Genomic DNA, 21,076 nt, shown 5'->3' on the forward strand with positions numbered 1-21,076 from the left:
TACAAAATTTCCTTAGATATTTCAAGGAACAGAAAGACTTTACAAGTCTCTTTATCATCCAATTTTAACTTTCCTTATTTTAGCCACCAACAAATTCTGGAATCCTACAAACTATGCAAAATCACATGACCCTTTTAATGGGCTAACTTGGTATCAGCTAAGAAGACTTGACTAATGATTTAACTTGTTGCTTCATTCGGTCTTACGAGTCGTTTTCAAATTTTGAAAAAAAAAAAGGTATCTTGCACAGCATGGTGATTAGACTTTCATTTGAGAGAGAGAGAGAGAGAGAGAGAGAGAGAGAGAGAGAGAGAGAGAGAGAGAGAGAGAGAGAGAGAATTACTATAAGAAAAATTGTTTGTCCAACAATTACTTGCACATGAAGGCATCAAAATGAACTTCCTTCATAACTTCTTCGCCTTCCTCATAAGCCAACTGCGTAATATACCTACAAAAATACGTATAAAAGTAGATTGAATAGAAAAAAATGACCAATAGAACAGCAGGCACCATGGGAATCTCTGAAAGGATACACTAATTAAAGCGGGGAGGCCGAGAGAAGGCGGTTCCCTCATGTGGTTTCACACTTGCCAACAGATGGCACAAATACTGTGATGAACTAAGCGACTCCTTCACTGTCTGTCATTCCGAACCTTCAAACAACCATGCACAGATCATCATAACATTTATCTCTTCCGTAGCCTACTTGAACTTATCAGATTTTATGGCATCGTAAAATTCGTCCGGTAGCCATATTTATTATAATTAGGGAAAGAGAACATAAACTAATAAAGTGGGTTACTGTAATGTCAAAAGACTAGCGATACCTTGCATTTTAACAACTTTTAAATGGCCATCACAAATCATGGACATTAATTTGAAGTGCAGACGAACTATTATGTAATCTATGGGTTAAAAACTTATCTGTTTTTGACGTTGTTAATAGTTTATATAGGACATATCTGTTTTGACGCTGTTACTGTTTTTAGAATGATATAGTGTTAATTTATTCTCATCATTTATCTATTTCCTTATTTCCTTTCCTCACTGGGCTATTTTTCCCTGTTGGAGCCCTTGGGGTTATAGCATCTTGATTTTCCAACTAGGGTTGTAGCTTGGCTAATAATAATAATAATAATAATAATAACACATGGCACAATACTCATTTAGAGCACTTAATCTTGCTACCATCTATTTACTTTTCCCGTATTTTATTTTATTTTTCATTTACCTAATCAGACTTTCATCGCACTCGAAACAAGTTTTATCATCAAGGCACTAACAAAATTTTCCAACAATCACAGACTATAACACACTTACAAAATCAAAAGGCATATGTAAGCTCCCTATGCACTACAGTACTAAACTCTAATAGAAAAGGGGAGAGTCTTAAGAAATTCCTATAACTGTTTCACTGCTATGCAGTTAGTCGGTTAAAGAATCTATTAAATATTAAGATATTTTATTTTCTATCACATCTTAAATACGCTTTATTCACAATTAGACCTCAATTAATTAGCCTTTAATTGTATTTTTAACAAAATAAACACATAGAAGACAGGAAACCAAACATTCAAGGAAGATGCAGTTTGGTTTCCTGCTCTTTCAAGCTTCCTTTGTCTCTGTGCTTCCTTCATTTACTTTTTCCTCTAAAGCTCGGAAGCTATAAAGAATTTGGAAAACACACACTGCAACCACTTAAGCTTCATTACGAACGTGGACTAATATTACCTTCTCACTCATCATTCCACTGAAATATTGATAAATAACTTTTTCAAATGCCATCCAAATCTATAGTTCAGTCACATGAAAATACCTAAGAACTCTCACATTAAATAAACAGTATAAATATCTTGTAAAGCAACATGATTCCAGCAACAAAAGATATTTTTTGTACTAACAGGGAACCAATAGACAACTCAAAGACAGCTCTCTTACCACAGCCAATTTCCACCCACAAAAGAATTCCAGGTTCTCGTCAATTGTTGAACTGTATTTCTTTAAAACCAAGAGTCAAGTGAATTCTAAAACAGCAATAGCTGTTAACAATATTTTTCCTTATCTTTGTTCTGTCTTACACATTTGCCTAAGTTAACAATTGTTTAATTACTTTTCTAAAGCACACATGAATCATCAAAAATGAAAAATAACTCGTCTTTGAGGGAGGGAAGATGAGAGAATTTCCACATCTTTTCAGCATACTTCGTTTAAAATCAAGGAAGAAAAGCTGCTTAAAAAGACTAAACAAACGTTTCCCTTTCCATGACGTCGTGATGAACTCTGAATGACAGGAAAAATTTTTCTTTTATAGAAAATTACCTTGGCACAAAATAAAGATCCTAAATAAAGGTTTAACTTTAAACAATTTTCATTTTAATGATTACCTAAATATTTTCTTATCTTTTACAGGCCACTTATCAATTCATGATCTTTAAAAGAATTACCTCTTTTTAAGTGAAACTCTATGCTGCCTAGCTCCAGAGCAAAAATATAAGAACTCGTCTATAACGTGAACAATGAAATCATTAAAGACACCACAACATTTCCTTTTCAAAAATCGTACTTCAAATACTTAGGAAAATTAAAATTACCAGTAATTACAAGATACGAAGATGCCTAGCTGTGATGGGAAAACTCTCTCTCTCTCTCTCTCTCTCTCTCTCTCTCTCTCTCTCTCTCTCTCTCTCTCTCTCTCTCTCTCTCTCTCTCTCTCTCTCTCTCTCATAAAAATGTATATAAATACAAGAATATCTTTATATATATATATATATATATATATATATATATATATATATATATATATATATATATATATATATACATACTGTATATATATATATATATATATATATATATATATATATATATATATATATAGTATATGTGTAAAATTAAAGAAAAACAAAATTATGTTTTAAATGGGCTATTAATTTCACATTAAAGAAATCACCACAAAAGTAGCCTGGTGTGTTTAACAGCATGTCACAATGAAGACACAATGAAGACCTAAGAAATCAATAAGGTAACGATATAAGTAATCAGACTTTATAAACGATTTTGACATTGATAGATGTACTAGCATGAACATATGCGAAAAAACTGGACTAGCCCCATCACTATAAAAATAACTACAAAAATTATAAAAATATGCATCAAATGATAAAAAAAGCCTCAAAAATAAAAATCTAACATAGATAGCAGCAAATTTTCATTTACATGAAGATTTGACACCATAGATTTTCATTGTCGAAAAATTGCTGAATTATATGTGAAATTGGGGTTACGTTATCAAAAAGACTTTCTACGATTGTCATTAAAATACAGATAACTATTATAAAGAATCTCAGGGCTTAGAATATACATATGAATGGGTGCAATGATGTTTGAAGTATTATTACTGTATTTTTAATCTTTTTTTTTTTTGCTCTAATTTTCTTTTTCAAAAAACCCAAATTTCGTTGTCTATCGAAGTACATGCTGGGATATCCTCAATATATCGTATATTTCCACCTATATATTGAATATATATTTATATCTTATGATATACAGGAAAATAGTGCATTGAGAAGACAACATATACTCGGTAGAAAGCGTTAACAAACTTTTTGGGGTCCTTTGATTGGCCAGACAGTGCCACATTGGATCCTTCTCTCTGGTTACGGTTTATTTTCCCCTTACCTACACATAAACCGAGTAGTCTGGGCTATTCTACCTTTGCCAGTTCTCTAAATCTCATTTTGACCTATTTAACATTCTACCAGACGCTTCAGGTGGATAGTAAGTCCCATATACTAAAGGTAATACAAACTGCAAGCAAGGCACTTAGGAAAATTGAAATCGAACCCTTAAGCCATTGCTCGTACTAAGTTTGTCGCATGACAGATGCGTTGAAGTGTTACTAAACAAATCGAATTAAGAGAAAGAAATAGAAAAAAATATCCCCTTAATACGTCAGTGATTGGGAACCAAAGAGGACACATTAATTTATCTCTTCCTCCAATGACCATTTGCTAAAAGGAAATAACCATTTAGGATGCTTTGTACGAGGCAATCAGGTGAGCGAGAACAAATTTCTTACACAACAGTAACTTCCACGTAATAACCGTCAATGCATGACTGATAAAGAAAGGCTTATAAAATATGGGGAAGTATTTCAACAGTCTGGAACAACGTTGCTTTACCAGACGCTCGAGTCTATTTTAGATTGTAGTTAACGTAACCCTCTGGTGTCTTCCAGAAAAAACGTTAATGGAAATCTTTTTTAATGAAATCGCTTCTGAGGAGCCACAAGGAAATCAATGATAAGGTCTGTGATTAGACTGAAGAAGGATTAAACTAAATGACGGGTAAAAATTAGTATCTTCTCTTGCTTATGAACTCGAACAAAGTCACGAAAAATGCAATGGTATGGCAATTTCTCAAGATTTGTATTAATGATATCATCAAAGGATTTGCTAGCAACAGCGTGCAATTCTACTGACGACACCAAAGCAGTTACTGCACGTGGGAATGATGATATATCACAAAGTTTTATGAATATGGACAAGATTACAATAACCTTTCAGGGTAAATAAAGCAAAAGGCTTATAAAATTCAGCACGATAAATGAAATTCTACATTGTTTGTATTGCTGTAAAAAATAAGAATATCAAAAGGTATAATTATCAATGACACCAAGCGCTCTAAAAACATCTCATTAAAAGAATTTGTTACAATAAATATTTATATCATAATATCAATTATATGTTTAATGTGAAAGACAAATGCCAATCACATTCTGGAAGAATGTAAGTTTATCAAAAATTACGATAAAAAGGCTAAACATCATTGTAAGATTATACAACGAAATTAACGAGAAAAAAAAAGTCACCGGGACAAAAGAGGTATCTGTTGATTTTGGGAATGGTAATCATATCAGATATACACAGACATACTGAATACCAACCAAACTTAAGCAAAAATAAAAACTTCATTTTCATTAAAAAAAAAGACTCAAATTTCTAATCACCACAATATGTTATCTTTAAACATTGAATTTTCGGAAGACTTTCTATTTAAGATAGAATAACATGTGAGGTATATTGCCGGCAAGAAGCCATTAGATGAAACCAGATGGCAGATCAGCAGCGCGAAAACCTCGGCAAAGATTTAGTATATCAAAAGCAGTTTCGTATAAATACCTACTTCTAATGTCATTTGATCTTTAATAAAACCACTAAAATTCTTGCTTGAATAACACCCCTACGATACAATTGATATCAATCTCGTTTTTCAAGGACCATCCTCTTCACAAGAGGAAAAAAGAATATATATATATATATATATATATATATATATATATATATATATATATATATATACATATATATATATAAATTATATATATACATATATATATATATATATATATATATATATATATATATATATACATATATATATAAATTATATATATATACATATATATATATATACATATATATATATATACATATATATATATATATACATATATATATATATATATATATAAATTATATATATATACATATATATATAAATTATATATATATACACATATATATATATATATATACATATATATATATATATATATATATATATATATATATATATATATATATATATCTGTTCAAAAAATAACCACTGTCATAGACGAGTTTTCCATTCGCCATACATGGACATCGAGTTAAGTTTGATTCAAACAATCAATGGTTGACCTTCAAAATACTCAACCAGAAATTTGCGACGATAAAAAAATCTCTTAATATAAAAATATACAGTGTATGTGTGTGAGAGAGAGACAAACACAAAGAGATGACGATTCATGTCAATAAAAATAACATACAAACAACATCGAGTTGGTCCATGTCACTAATAAGACGAAATTACAAACTCCTATAAAGTCTTTATATTTTTCCTAATCTCATAACACATACATATATATATATATATATAATATATATATATATATATATATATATATATATATATATATATATATATATATATATATATATATATATATATATATATATATATGCATACCCCTCTCTTTTCTATGTATCCAACGGGAATCCAAAAAAGCGTACATTTCTCTCACCTTTGATACACAGAACGATGTCTAGTAATCTGGTGATTTTTTTTAGATGAACATATACAATATATTATTCAGCAACGACTTAATTCCTTTCTTCTACTTACGATTCTAATCATCATCTCCTCCTACGCCTATCAACGCCTATCTGTTAGATTTTGCCAGTCATCGATATCTTGAATTCTTAATTCAATACTTCTCCACTCATCATCTCACAGTTCTCAGCCATGTAGGCCTGGGTCTTCCAACACTCCTAGTGCCTTGTGGAGCCTAGAAAAACGTTTGGTGAACTAATCTCTCTTGGGGAGTGTGAAGAGCATGACCTTATCCACGTATGACACTCGAGTAATCTCTCTCATAATTTCATTTCTAATCCTGTCCTGCCATTTAACTCCCATATTCTTCTGAGGGCTTTGTTCTAAAATCTACAAAATCTGTTGGATATTGTTTCTTTGTCATACCACGACTCGTGTCCATACAGTAACACCGATCTTGCTAAACTGATATATAGCCTGATCTTTATATGAAATTTCAGGCGATTTGAGTTCCAAATACATTTAACCTAGACATTGTCTGGTTTGCTTTTTTCAATCTTTCGCTAAACTTCAATTCTAATGACTCTGTACTGGAGATCATAGTTCCTAAATACTTAAATGATTCTACCTCAATAATCCTCTCTCCTTCCAATGATATTTCATTATCCATTGCACATTCCGTTCTCATCATCTGTCTTTCTTCTATTTATCTTGAGCCCAACCTCGTGGGATATTTCATGCATTCTGGCAAGCATGCATCATCAGCATACTCTAGGCCAGCTAATTTCGTATTACCAATCCATTCCAATCCTTCTCCACTATTTCCAGCTGTTCTACGCATTACAAAAAATCCACGAGGAGGATAAACAACATAAGCGACAACACATTCCCTTGGAGTACTCAGCCATTCATTGGAAATTCATTTGATAGGACTCCACTAACATTAACTTTGCACTTGCTATCTTCATGAACAGACTTATTCAAATTCACATATCTAAGAGGAATTCTAATACTATAGTAAAACTTAAAACGCCATGGAGGACATGTAATCGAAGTGTACTGGATTGAAATGAAAACCTTTACCCTTCAAGCGAACGTAGTCTGTTAAACTTCTGATTTAAAGTATTACATATACAACTTGCGTGTATCATGTCAGTTACCCCTTTTTTTAGATAATAGACAAAATAGTATTGCAACAAATGATAGCAAAACAAACAACAACAACCCCAAAAACAGGGAAACAACTAATCAATTTTCAAAATGTTGCAATGATTCGCTGGGAATGCACTGAAATTATGAGAAAACCGGATTCACCATATACACACTTTTTGCATTTAGCTTCAAGTGGCTTGGCTAGTTTACAAGCAACAGCGCAATACAACTTCGCATGGACCACAGTTAGATCTGGAGGCGAAGCAAGTTGCTTGTATCTAAAGTAATGAGTTTATTGACGTCTTCGGCCGCTCTTACAGAACTTAACGGCTTTGGGTAATCTTGATAAGTTATAGTTAGCAGATAACTTTATAACCCTAAAGTTAGTTATCAAAATACAGGAAACATCAATCCTTATATAATTTGTCTAATTACACCAAATGATTTTCACAATTGCTTTCCTATTATACTCTGTTGTGAGTCTAGGCCTTGAGTGGTGCCACGGTTGGATTACTCGACAAAATAGGACAATCTGGCAAGAATTTAAGGGATCTAAGAATAACCTTAAACTTAATATGCAAAATCTACACATGCTAATAATCTAAAACCTTCTTTGTTAGATTAGGTTGTGGTAACTTATTGGAAACGCTACTGCCTAACAATTTGTTGGACGGGAGTTCGAGACCCGCTCAAGCTCGATAGTTTCAAGTAGTATCATCATCCTCGTGAGCAAGGGGACGGGAGTTTGGGGGAATTTATAAATCACCGATTCATTAGCAGCCATTGCCTTGTCCTAGCTTGATGAAGAGGGGGCGTGGACCTCTAAAAACACTGTCCTGTCCTTGCATCTTCCATTCATAAGCGGCCCTCAAAAATGAGTGTGCTCTGTCACACGTCAAAACAACAAAAACATGAGGATATCCACTCGAAATGAAAAATGCCCCCCCCCCCCCCAAAAAAAAAAGTACATTACAAATTTTTCGCCTGCTCTCATTGTTGCTAAGACTAACACTATTCTCTCTCTCTCTCTCTCTCTCTCTCTCTCTCTCTCTCTCTCTCTCTCTCTCTCTCTCTCTCTCTCTCATTATTTCAAGTTTTTCGTAATCTGTATAAAGGAAATATTCGAGCTAAATAAATAGAGTATCCTGAAATTCCACAGTTAACATAATTATTCTGCGATGAAGACTAAAATAAATGAAATATTCAGGTACCACAGCTTATATACTATTTCCATTATTTTTTTTTTAAACAAGGTATGCGATACATTGAGACAATAAATCATATCCAAACTTGGAAAAATACGCTCAAGACTGAAGATAAATAAGCTGATTAAATAATAATTCACAACGTTAACGAACACACATTATATATATATATAGATATATATATATATATATATATATATATATATATATATATATATATGTGTGTGTGTGTGTGTGTATGTTTTAATGCTGTTAGTTTTGATCTTAAATATTTCATTTTAATTGTTCGCTACTTCTCATATCGTTTATCTAATCCTCACTGGCCTATGTTTTCTTGTTGGAGTCCATGTGCTTATAGCATATTGCTTTTCCAACCAGGATTGTACCTTAGCTAGTAATATATATATATATATATATATATATATATATATATATATATATATATATATATATATATATATATATTGAATATATTTGAGAGAAATTTTGAATAAAGATAGGAGGAATGTAGGCCTGAAAATAAATAGGAGTAAAGCTCAGATAATATTCAATGAAAATGCAAGACACCAGCAACAACAAATAAGGGTTACGGACGAACCTCCAGAGATTGTTAGTGAATATAAATTTACGTAAGTTAGGACAGACAGTAACCCACTGACGGGCTGCCAGTATGTGCTTCCCCGGGGCAGGAGACCTACATTAAAAGATGGATAAGCATGAGATGGGGAGCTTTTGGTAAAGGAAATGAGATAATGAAAATTAAAATATAATTTTCTCTAAAAAAGAAAGGTGTTTTCTCAGATGGTCCTAGCTTGGGAATCAGAAACTAAAAGAACTATGGAAATAATAATGATGGGACTAACACGAAGAGACAGAAAAAGAGAAACATGGATACGAGGGCAAACTTAAGCAGAGGATAATCTAAGAAGTAAGAAAAAGAAGTGGACATGGACAGCCCATATAATGAGAATGACAGATAATAGTTGGAGGCTAAGAATAATAGAAAAGGTCCCTAGAGACTGTAAAAGAAGCAGGGAAAGAAAGAGAAGCTGATGGGTTTACGAACCGTATATATGAAGCAAACCGTTCCGTCTAAAACTAATTATATACAATCATTCATTATGCTATAAATATTTTTTTTTTCTAAATGAGAATCTTACATTAGAATTAAATTATTTTCATAGACAATAATCCATATTCTAACTGATGTACTTACACGCAACAACAATCATGGGAGTTTCAAAAGAAATACAGAAATTTCGTTTACACTTGTTCAAGATTAATTTCAACAATTAATAAGCTTTACCATATTCAGCAGCGATGGGAAATATGGATTCGCTTACTTTGAAAGATAAAATCGAATACGCATACACATTAAGTGATTAATAAAGATTAATTAAGAGTTTATAACTCACTCGTTATGTCAGAGGTATATCCAGCTGGTTCCTTTTAAAATGATTTAATTTATTTTTATGTTATTACTCTTCTTAAAATATTCGAATAACTTTTAATAAAACGAGGTTATGAAATATGGAATAAGTTGTGACTGTCATTATCAACTATTGAAACGGAGGGGAGGGGTAGGGGTGTTGATAACAGCGAGCAACACAAATCTATTGCCTGAAAATTAAGTGGGCTTCAGAAAGTAATGTGTAACATCTTCACAGAAACAGTATAGTGCTTGGTGAAAATGTATTTTATTTAATACAACAATTCTAATTCAATACTACTAATCTTAGGAGCAAAGTTTGATATACTGAAATGGTACATTTCGCGTCTGGTTAAAAGCTGGAAATCTATTGGGAGTTGAATATGACGAGCTGAAGTGGTTTACGAGCTACTCCGCTATAAAACTAGTTTGATAAAGCTGTTGATAATTTAAAGTCTTTATAATCACCAGAAAATCAGCGATTAATTCTCAGTTATCATAACCTAGGATATGAATGTCAACTATACAATTCATCATATGCATCCATAATAAATACTTGCTACTTCCCTCATTATTACCACACACAAAGCTTTGCAGAATCCTGCTCTTAAAGATTTAGCGCAACCATGAGTGGATTATTTCGTTTCATGAACAATTACACTTTTTCCACAGACTCTGCCTTGATGTGCAAGCCTTTTCAGTATGACCACATCTCTGCCAATAGAAGAAATTTATCACATTGTATCTGTGCCTGTTAAGTAAATCCCAAGCGCAATATCGTAACAGAGCTTACACTATTTTATAAATGGAAAAAAACGGGTTGATCCATATAAAAAAACGTACGCCGTTGGTTAAGTGTCCTAGAAGCACAATTACTTAGTCAATAACGGCAGAGATACGTTACTTTTAAAACAGTCTCGGAATTGTTCAAGATTTTGTTTTACTAGATTAATTTGGTAGCGAAATTAATGACTAGGGCACGCCCTTCCTTATTTGAAGTTCACTGGTTACTTATTATGGAAAGAAATTATTACAAAACATATGAGATAACTCACGAAAAAGAATAGAAATAAAAATATTTAAAAGCATATACGTATATTAAAGAGAGCATAAACGCGTGTAGGAACAGTAAAAGACGAAACAAAGAATATGCGAAAAATACATTGTGAACACTGAACTATAATTTCCTATACTTACTTGTTTACTTGTTTTGGGTTTAAATCTGCTATAAAAAACATATTCGACAACTCAAGAGACCTATAAATGGAGGAACTGAAGACTTAGGTATTCAATAACAGATGAAGAAAAAAAAATATGAATGGTAGGCCTAGGCCTACAAAAAAATGGCGCCGGCCGGATGTGAGCTAAGAAGAGGGCGTCCAAATCTTAACAAGGTAATAATAAAGATTATTCATTTTCACTATTCGGAACTTAGTACTGATTAAGAAAATTCTAAATTGAGAACAACGTCTCAATAAAGAATAAGAAGGCTACGTACCAAACATGTTCATCATAATTCTGAATATATTGCACATACAGAATATAAAGTACCAGTATGTTTGAGTATTTACAAAAATATGACTATTAGCGTGATAATTATGGTAGTTTCATTCTCATACATTGTGTACGTTGAGGCACTGCATTCAATATATGTGATTTGGTACAATATATTATTATTAGTAGTAGTAGTAGTAGTACCATGCTAAGCTACTACCCTGGTTGTGAGTTACAATAAACTATCTGCTTACGCATCACTCAGTAGCCTACTATCAAATGCCACGAGAACCGTCAAACTTTATGTATACCAAAATCACTCCTCCGTAACTTCACTAATAGTCATAGAATCAAATCAACATAAGTAAACAGAACGTATTATAATTAAAAATATGCCAAATGAACAACACCCATGAAACATTGTTAACGAAATAACTAAACATTTCCAGAAGTAACATTGATTTGTAAAAACAACGCGCACAAGATGGGTGGACTATTAAAGACATTTGATGTCTTAAACTATAATATAACCAATATCACATCAAACCATCATTAAAGTATGTTGGAGAAAATTAAGGTAAAATTGTACGACTTTTTTCTTTTCTTTCCGATAGGTATTTTAATGTCTTAAACTATAATGAAACTCATATCACATCAAACCATCATTAAAGTATGTCAAAGAAAATTAAGTTAATCGACAAAATTGTAGGATTTTTTTCTCGGATATGTATGTTTGGCTTCGACCACTCTCGTTTCATTCTTTTCTTATATTCTATTCAACATCCTAATTTGGCATAAAGGAATTCTTTACGTGCGGGCACCATATTTTACTCTTTGGAAATAAACTAAGTAAAATGATATTACAGCCAACATCCAGCATAAGTCTTTATAAACTGAAACCTAGGCCTACTTATGAAAACGGTTATAAACCACAACTGATCATAGCCACAGTTAACAAACTATGCCTCCATACTTATACACAAATATGTGTAAGCCTACGTTATACATATTGACATGCATCATACATTAGTGAGAACAAATGTGAAAACACATTGTTTACGTGTTTACGAGTAGGCAACATATCAACAGTTCTGAAAATTCAAGTGATATGACTAAGTGTTCAACGCAAAATGTCATGACTTATCATATCAGATAAAGCGTTTAATTTGCAGACAAACCTTTATGTCCAGCTAAAACGTTAATTAACCAAATTAATTAGCAACCAAATGACAAAGCACTCATACCTTAAATTGAGTCGTGTGACGCTACAGCACCATAGGCCTAGGCCTACAGCGTATACAGAGGCAACTATAAAATTTAACTTACCTGTAGCACAAGTAAATCCTGTGGTCAGTCAGAGATGATTTCAGAGTCACGGCAGGTTCTGTAAATCCTTTTCATTATCAATCCAACATCAAATTCGGAATGGAGACCAAACACCTATGCACACACTTTAACAACATTCATCTCGGCGGGCCATTCAACACGACACAACGGGAGGTGGAACGCCCCACTTCTACCTCCTACAACTTCACACAGTCTACTGACAACCATCGTCTCGTTCGAGTCAAGTCGGTAGTCAACGCTAATTGAGCTCAGACCACGTGACCGAGAAAGCTCTTTAACCACAGTGGAAATTTACTGTACGTTGTGAGTTCTTATCTTCTTTTTATTAATGGATTGCCAATAATGAATCGGTAGAACTTCAAAAGTTCAAAGTGGCAGCAAATGTTTTTATGTTGAACAGGCTGACATAAGTCTTTTTATAGTTTAAATGTCATATCTGTTTTGACGTTGTTACTGTTTTTAGAATGATTTATTGTTAATTTGTGATCATCATTTATTTATTTCCTTATTTCCTTTCCTCGCTGGGCTATTTTTCCCTATTGGAGCCCTTGGGGTTATAGTCTCATGCTTTTCCAACTCGGGTTGTAGCTTGGCTAATAATAATAATAATAATAATAATAATAATAATAATAATAATTTCTATGAATTTAAAGTATGGTGATTTGAAGATTTATAGCCCCTTTCAAAAGTCCTATGCAACAAACTATAGTATAGGCCTACTACCACTCATTAACTTGTTTGTTAGGCTTATCGGGCATCGCTGTGGCTCATTGTCAGTTGTCACTAACCTCTGGTGCCTAGCTGAGGTGATAAAAGCATGCTTTTAATGTGATGTTACCAGCTGTACACAGGTCATCCTGATCTTATATATATATATATATATATATATATATATATATATATATATATATATATATATATATATATATATATATATATATATATATATATGATTCCATCGACGCCTACAATTAAAATTATGGTTTATTATTCTAACAAGGTTGAAATTTCTTTGGTTGAAAATGTAGACGTAAACAGAATATATAGAGAAATACATGAAATCTTGCTAGAATAAGTTAATCCAGCATTCGATTGTCTCATGAACAGCTTAAAAGCGCCTGTTACATAGTAACTTGTACCCTTGCAGGTTCTAGTGACCCCTGAAAACATTTTTTTTTCTTCATAAAACCTGTAAACCGGATACTAAAGAATAAAGGGACCAAGTTTGTCAAATAAACGATTGCTGAATGTAATAAAAACTAATTATTTTTTTTTATTATTGAACTATTTTTATCCAAAATCACCCACGGACACCGTCACACCGGCAGCCGGCTCCCCATCCGAGTCGATACCTCAAACAGTGCGGCTGATCTATGACAGGCGTCATATTTACTGTTCTATCGATTAGGTTTTTTCTTTGTTTCTCAATAATTTTATTGTATTATGGCTTCCTAAACATATATTTGTCCGCGCTTTAACTCGTTTATATTTATGATGGTATATAGAGCCAAAATAAGTAGCCAATGAAACTAGATATGGGTTAGCGTTACCATATTCTGTGGAGATTTATTCCTCATGGATTTGACTGTCTAATTTGGTGTACTATTATGGAGCTTCTCAGGCAGGCTAATATTATTATATACTTAAGTAACATGCTACTTTTATGACTATGTAATAATTGATTTCTGAATGAAAGCTCTATTTTCGGTTAATTATGTCCTACTACATTTAATGCTTCAAGTCAGGATGTTAATCAAATATCATCAGTCCAAAATAATGACTTCTTACTGTTTATGAATAAAGTATTTTCAGGTTTCTTTTCTACACAAATCTGTGGTTAATCTTGTCATAATCAAATATCAATTTTCTTCTGCTCATTCAACTTCATGTCCCTCCATATACATAATTGGTCATATCTTTTGTAGATAAAACTGTGTATTCATAAACTCATACAAGTGCTTTGATGTATAACGAGGAATTGACAATTAAGCGGAATGTATATGATAAAGAAATCTTGCAGGTACTATAGGGTACGGGGTTTCCATGTGACAGGACTAGGAAAAAACATTTAAAGTAAGTTAATATGAGACTGCCTTGTAATTATTAACTTTGGCATTGTTTTAAAGGTAAATTTACAGTTCTTATTTTGTACTTTTAACAAGCTATTAAAATATTCCACTGTATCACCTTCAGCACTTCTCTATTCCAACTATAATTACTGGTATCACTAGCTTGCAACCTGCCAGAGATGGCTCTCCTCATGAATCTACTTCGTGCCCTTTGAGTACGGCACCTACCCGAACCTGTTCGTGTTGCTATCCCCGATGTTGATATTTTTCCCATGAAGGACCTGATGACCAAAGTCGATGCCCTTATGGACAGCCACTTCACCACCTACAAGACCTCCATCAACGCCTCCACTCCCGACGAAGTGGACAACTATTCAACATCGACCGAAGCCGACGTGAATGCAGTAGACACAGACACCCACACTGTGACATGCCAGAGCAGGGACAAAAACGCCCACTACCCACATATACCATCCTTCGCTTACGCCCCAACCAACGACCTCTCCAGCCACTTACCGACGCACATCGGCCGCAATTATGCTACAAATTCGGGGCTGCTGCGAAGAAATGTGTGAATGGTTGTCATTGGCCAAAACACATGTAAGTAGGCCCTTACTTGCGGCAGTTTCCTCCCTTCACTAATCTTTTCTTTTTTCATGACGCAAGTATGGGCATGCGATTTTTGTCACTTCCTTCTGCCAAGGCCACTTTCCAGGACACTACATAGTCTATCTAAGTATGCTGACATCCGCCTGGTAGCTGCCAACGGATCTGCGATACCCATCCACAGTTATGAAAACCTCACAGTTTTGTTTGGAAGGACCAATTATATTTGGAAGATTCTCGTTGCTGACATCACATTGCCAATCCTTGGTGCTGATTTCCTCAAACTTCCACCTCCTGGTCGATATACTTCATACTTCTCGACGCCTCTCCAACCCGACCCCTCCAACCTCGCTCTCCACATCAGCACACCAACGGATGCCTATGCCCACCTCCTCACATTATACCCGAAAGTTTTACGTCCAAAACTTTGTCAAACGCTCACGGTTCCAGTGAAAAATGGTACAGTATTTATCATTATATCAAGACGACGGGGCCCCCAGTGTTCGCCAGATTCAGACGTCTGGCACTGGATTGTTTGTCAGCCACTAAACAAACGTTTGCTGAAATGGAGGAAATGGCCCTTTACCAAAAGGCTTCAAGCCCATGGTTGTCACTCTTACACATCGTCCTGAAGAAAGATGGCTCTCTGCATCCGTGGTGATTAAAGGTGCCTAAACATGCAGACACAACCGGATCACTACCTCTCAAACATCGCCAACGTGACTTCCTACTTGCACAAAGCAAAGGTTTTCTCCACGCTCAACCTCCTGAAATTCTATTATTAGGTGCACAAAAACCCAGATGACATTCCCAAGACTGCCATCACCACCCCCTTTGGTACATACAGTACACCTTCAATTACTCCTGTTTTGGCCTTCGTAATGCTGGGGCCACTTTTCAACGTCTTATGGACAGCATCTTAGGGGACCTCCCCCTTCTGTGTATGTTACGTGGACGACATACTTGTGTTCTCTTCTTCCAAAAAGGAACACCTCCATCATCTACGCATTGTGCTCGCCTACAACAGAACGGCCTTATAGTCCACTGAGAACATTGTACCTTTGGCTTCAACGAAGTATCGTTCTTAAGGCACCGCATCACTCCTGAAAGAATCTACTTTGGCTTCAACGAAGTATCGTTCTTAAGGCACCGCATCACTCCTGAAAGAATCTACCCCCTCCCTGAGAAGGTAGGAGCCATTCACAACTTCTCCCCGCCCTCTACCGTCAAAGCACTGCAAGAATTCTTGACCATGATCAAATAATTGTCACTTTCCTGCCAGCCATAGCCACCACTCTTGCCCCCATCTACGCCTCCCTCAAGGGAAAGTCAAAAGACCTGAAGTGAGCTTCCCTTCAAGAATGCCCTTTCAACCGCCGGTGCTTTTACTTTTCCAATGCCACGTGCACCTCTCCTTCTCTACACCGATGCCACCAACGTCTCTATTGGGGCAGTCTTTGAGCAGGTGGTTAACGGCTCGCCCAGGCCATTACCCTTCTTCAGTGGAAAAACTGTCCAAGGCGGAATCCGGCTACTCTACCTTTGACTGCAAATTGCTGGCGGTGCACTTGGCTGGCCGTCACTTTCGCCACTTCTTGAAAGGTACGCCCTTCGTCATTCACACGGACGACACGCCACCACTCGTCATCCGACGCCTGGTCCGCCCGCCAACGCCAACATCTCTTTGCTGTGGCTAAACGCTACTATACCCTACTACTATATTCATTTAATTTCTCACACTCAGATGCCTCTCTCATATACATTGTCTTATATACTCTCTCACTAGCATCAGTACTAAATTCCTTCTTCATTTGAATACAACAAATCCAGTTCTAGTGTTACACTCTTGTCCCTAATTACATATTTCTTACCATTGTTCCTAACCACTTTCACCCATTCATGATCATTCTCATTCTGACCTTTTACTTTTCTTTCTTAATATCAGTCTTATCTTTCCTCAACTCTCTTTTCATCTTTACTATGCTTAATTCCTCGATCTTCTTTATATCACTAGCATCGCTACTAAATTCCTTCTTCATTTGAATACAACTTTACACTTGCAATCTTGTCCTTAACTATATACTTCTTACAATTGTTCCTAACCACTTTCACCCATTCATGATCAATCTCATTCATCCTGACCTTTTTCTTTTCTTTCTTAACATCAATCTTACTTTTCCTCTCACTTTTCTTCTCCTTTTTACTATGATTAATACCTTAACCTTCTTAACTATCATTAATATTTTCTTCTCCTATCACTTATCCTAGTCTTTTCTTTCACTTCAAACTCATCACTCCAAGCAGATGGAACTCCTTCAACTACACCCTCACTCATGAACTCTTTTCATCTTCATTAGTTGCCCCATCATAAAAACCATTCATTAGTCCACCCACTCTCATCCTTACCTCTACAACCTCTTCTATCTTAGAACAATTCCCTTCAATTCCCTGTTCCTTTTGCATCTGGTTTTCACCTTTCAACTTCTAATTCTCTACTGACTTCTCCATTGTTCCCTACTCGACCACGATTCCTCCTTTAATTCCTTCACTTGCTACTCCAGTTTTCATTAATTCTAATTCTAAATACTAAATCATCACTTCCTTCAGTCCAACAGTCCAGTTCTTTCCCCCTCGACAGTCCCTGTTCAGGTGCCAAAATAATTTGGTGGGATACATAAAACAAATCTCACATTCTTGAATCCTACTTATTGACAATAATCTCTGCAAAACAAACTTTCTACCTTCATAATCTTATAAGAAGACTCTTGTACAGGAAGGATATTTAAACTTACTAATGACCTGAAATTTTCATATCCTAAAACTAAATTTAAATAACATACGATTCATAAAAACCTGAAAAATAACAACATACGAAAACCATGATCCAAACTAGACTTGAAACTAAAGCAAACAAAAAAACAGTACATATAAGGTAATACCACAGGATAAGAAATTAATTCGTTATGGAGTGGCTTTCGTAACATGATTTTTTCGTATCATGAGTCACGTTTTACATGTAAAGCACCTAATTCGTTTCAAGCCCCCCCAAACCCAACATTAAGTTTTATAATTTAGGTAAAAACAATGAAATAGAGCCAAATACATCTGAATCATTCAATATACCTAACCTATCCGTTAATACCCGTAAAGTAGATAATTGAACACAGTGCAATAATAAATGAAAAATAATGATACTTAAGTGTGGAGACTTACTTTTCATCAAGTAGGGCGATGTCCAAAAGCAAAAGTGGTGGCAGAAAACTTTAAAAAACTGCATAAAATATTAACACTTTAACTTTACAAAACACATTAACAAATTGCAGAAAACATTCACGCCTAAGTTTATGAAACACTTAAAATGAAATTTCTTATTTTTTTGCACTTTCTAATTTTTCATCAATTTTTTCTTCACTTCCACTTCTCCGGGTTTTTTCAGATCACTTTGACCTTCACTTTAGTTTACTAATGGCCTCTTTGAAAAATAAAAATCCAAGGAAGCTTGTTTTGGCCTACAGTACTTTTAAAAGGTTCCTGAAATCACTCAGGCACGAAGACAACCAGTGTGAACTTTTTTGGGCTGTTTCTTTTCTATGAAACTTATTACTTTATGATACGAAGATAGCATCTCCTTAATTTCTGCCATTGGTTAACAAAGGCTTTGGTCGGTTTCATCTCCGAGCTGGAAGCCTCCCCATGCCATATCACCAAATGAAACACCAGGCCGTCTTCTGAAATTTTTAAACCATCAGTGTGAAGCTTTGAACTCTGGGGGTGCCTGCTGGGATATCCCTTCTCCAGCATCATTTTCGTCCTGAGCATGCACGAGATCACCGAAAATAGAGCTGGCCTTGTGGCAAATTACCATCTCGGTGATCGTGTCTCCAGGGATTTCCTTGAGCTTAACCCAGAGGAGAAGAAGTCCCTTCATTTCATCATGGATGTGGCTCCTCTTACTAGAAAGGACAGTCACATCATTATTATTATTATTATTATGACTTGCTAAGCTACAACCCTAGTTAGAAAAGCAGGATGCTATAAGCCAAGGGGCCCCATGGAAAATAGCCCAGTGATGAAAGAAAACAAGGAAAAATAAAATTTTTTAAGAACAGTAACATTAAAATAAATATTTCCTATATAAACTATAAAAATTTTAACAAAACAAGAAGAGAAAATAGATAGAATGCAGTGTACGAGTGTACCCTCAAGCAGGAGAACTCTCAGGTGTTGTTGCTCTGATGGCTGTCTTTTGCTTAAGGAGGGTGCCTATTATCGATGGATTTTGGTAATACTCCTTAGGAATCACACTCAACCACATACCACCATCATACTTCTTGATTATCTTCAGCTTCATCACCATAGAAAGCATCCTCTTCTTACTTCCTTGAACATCAGCAACATTTGAGACCCATGGCTATAGAATTAGGGGTTGAATACAGCAACATGAAAACTATAAGTACGAAATCGAAATCACCAACACGAATTCAATCTGAACGATAGCGAATGCCGAAAAAAAAATGGTCGAGGCATGCTGGCAGATGCATGATGATGAAGAAGCAGACCAATAGGAGAGCAGGGATACCTGCAGGGTAGGGAGATGACCAATGGGAGAGCAGTACGATGGTGGAGTGTATAAAGTTGAACAAAAATGGGGTGGACAAATTCTAAAATTCTTGGTAGGCGTGCAAATTTTTTTTTTTTTTGTAATAAGAGGCGATAAAATCTTCCTATGTCATTTTGTAAAATTAGTTTTTCGTAAACAGAAACTTTTGTATCTAGAGGTTTCACTAAATCATAAAATGTCTATAATCAGCACCATGCCACAGTTCCGTAAGACAACGGTAATACTCTAGTCCATTTTCGGAGTATCCAATATCAAATTCTGTCTCTGGGCCCATTTCTCATCATCATCCTTATAATCAATCAAGAATAAGTAAATTCCTTTTCCAGGACAGGTCATCAGCAATCACATCGCCATCCTCTAACCACAGTATAATGAAAAAAAAAAATGACTAGTAATAACTAATTCTATCATTCACAACAACACCAAGCAAAGTCAAAATAATACATACTGACAATAAGATAAAACACTTCTAAAAATTATGGTAAAATGGAGTTTTTATGATAAAACAAAGTTTTATGAATACTTACCTGGCAGTTATATATATATATATATATATATATATATATATATATATATATATATATATATATATATATATATACATATATATATATATATAGATATATATATATATATATATATATATATATATATATATATATATATATATATATATAGCTGAGAATATATATATAACTGCCAGGTAAGTACTATTCATAAAAATGGAGTTTTTATGATAAAACAAAGTTTTATGAATACTTACCTGGCAGTTATATATATATTCTCAGCTATATATATATAACTGCCAGGTAAGTACTATTCATAAAATCAAAGTATTCAAAATAACATCATCTACAGCAGTCAGAATAAAAAAAAAACACACTCAACTACCTAATATAAATAAGTAAACAACAAGCCTTCAATAATTCCAAGTCTTACTCGCTACAAACAATCATTACACTTAGTACATCTTTCTCCCTCTGGTTCTCCCTCTCTCGTG

At 34.4% G+C, this 21,076-nt stretch overlaps 1 pseudogene; it reads right to left on the bottom strand.

The window, feature by feature from the left end:
* LOC137658132 (uncharacterized) overlaps nt 1-13,025 on the bottom strand; it is a 272,896-nt pseudogene extending 259,871 nt beyond the window's left edge.
* Between the last annotated feature and the right edge of the window lie 8,051 nt (nt 13,026-21,076).

The sequence above is a fragment of the Palaemon carinicauda genome, chromosome 19, assembly GCF_036898095.1.
Source record: "Palaemon carinicauda isolate YSFRI2023 chromosome 19, ASM3689809v2, whole genome shotgun sequence".
Classification (NCBI taxonomy): Eukaryota; Metazoa; Arthropoda; class Malacostraca; order Decapoda; family Palaemonidae; genus Palaemon; species Palaemon carinicauda.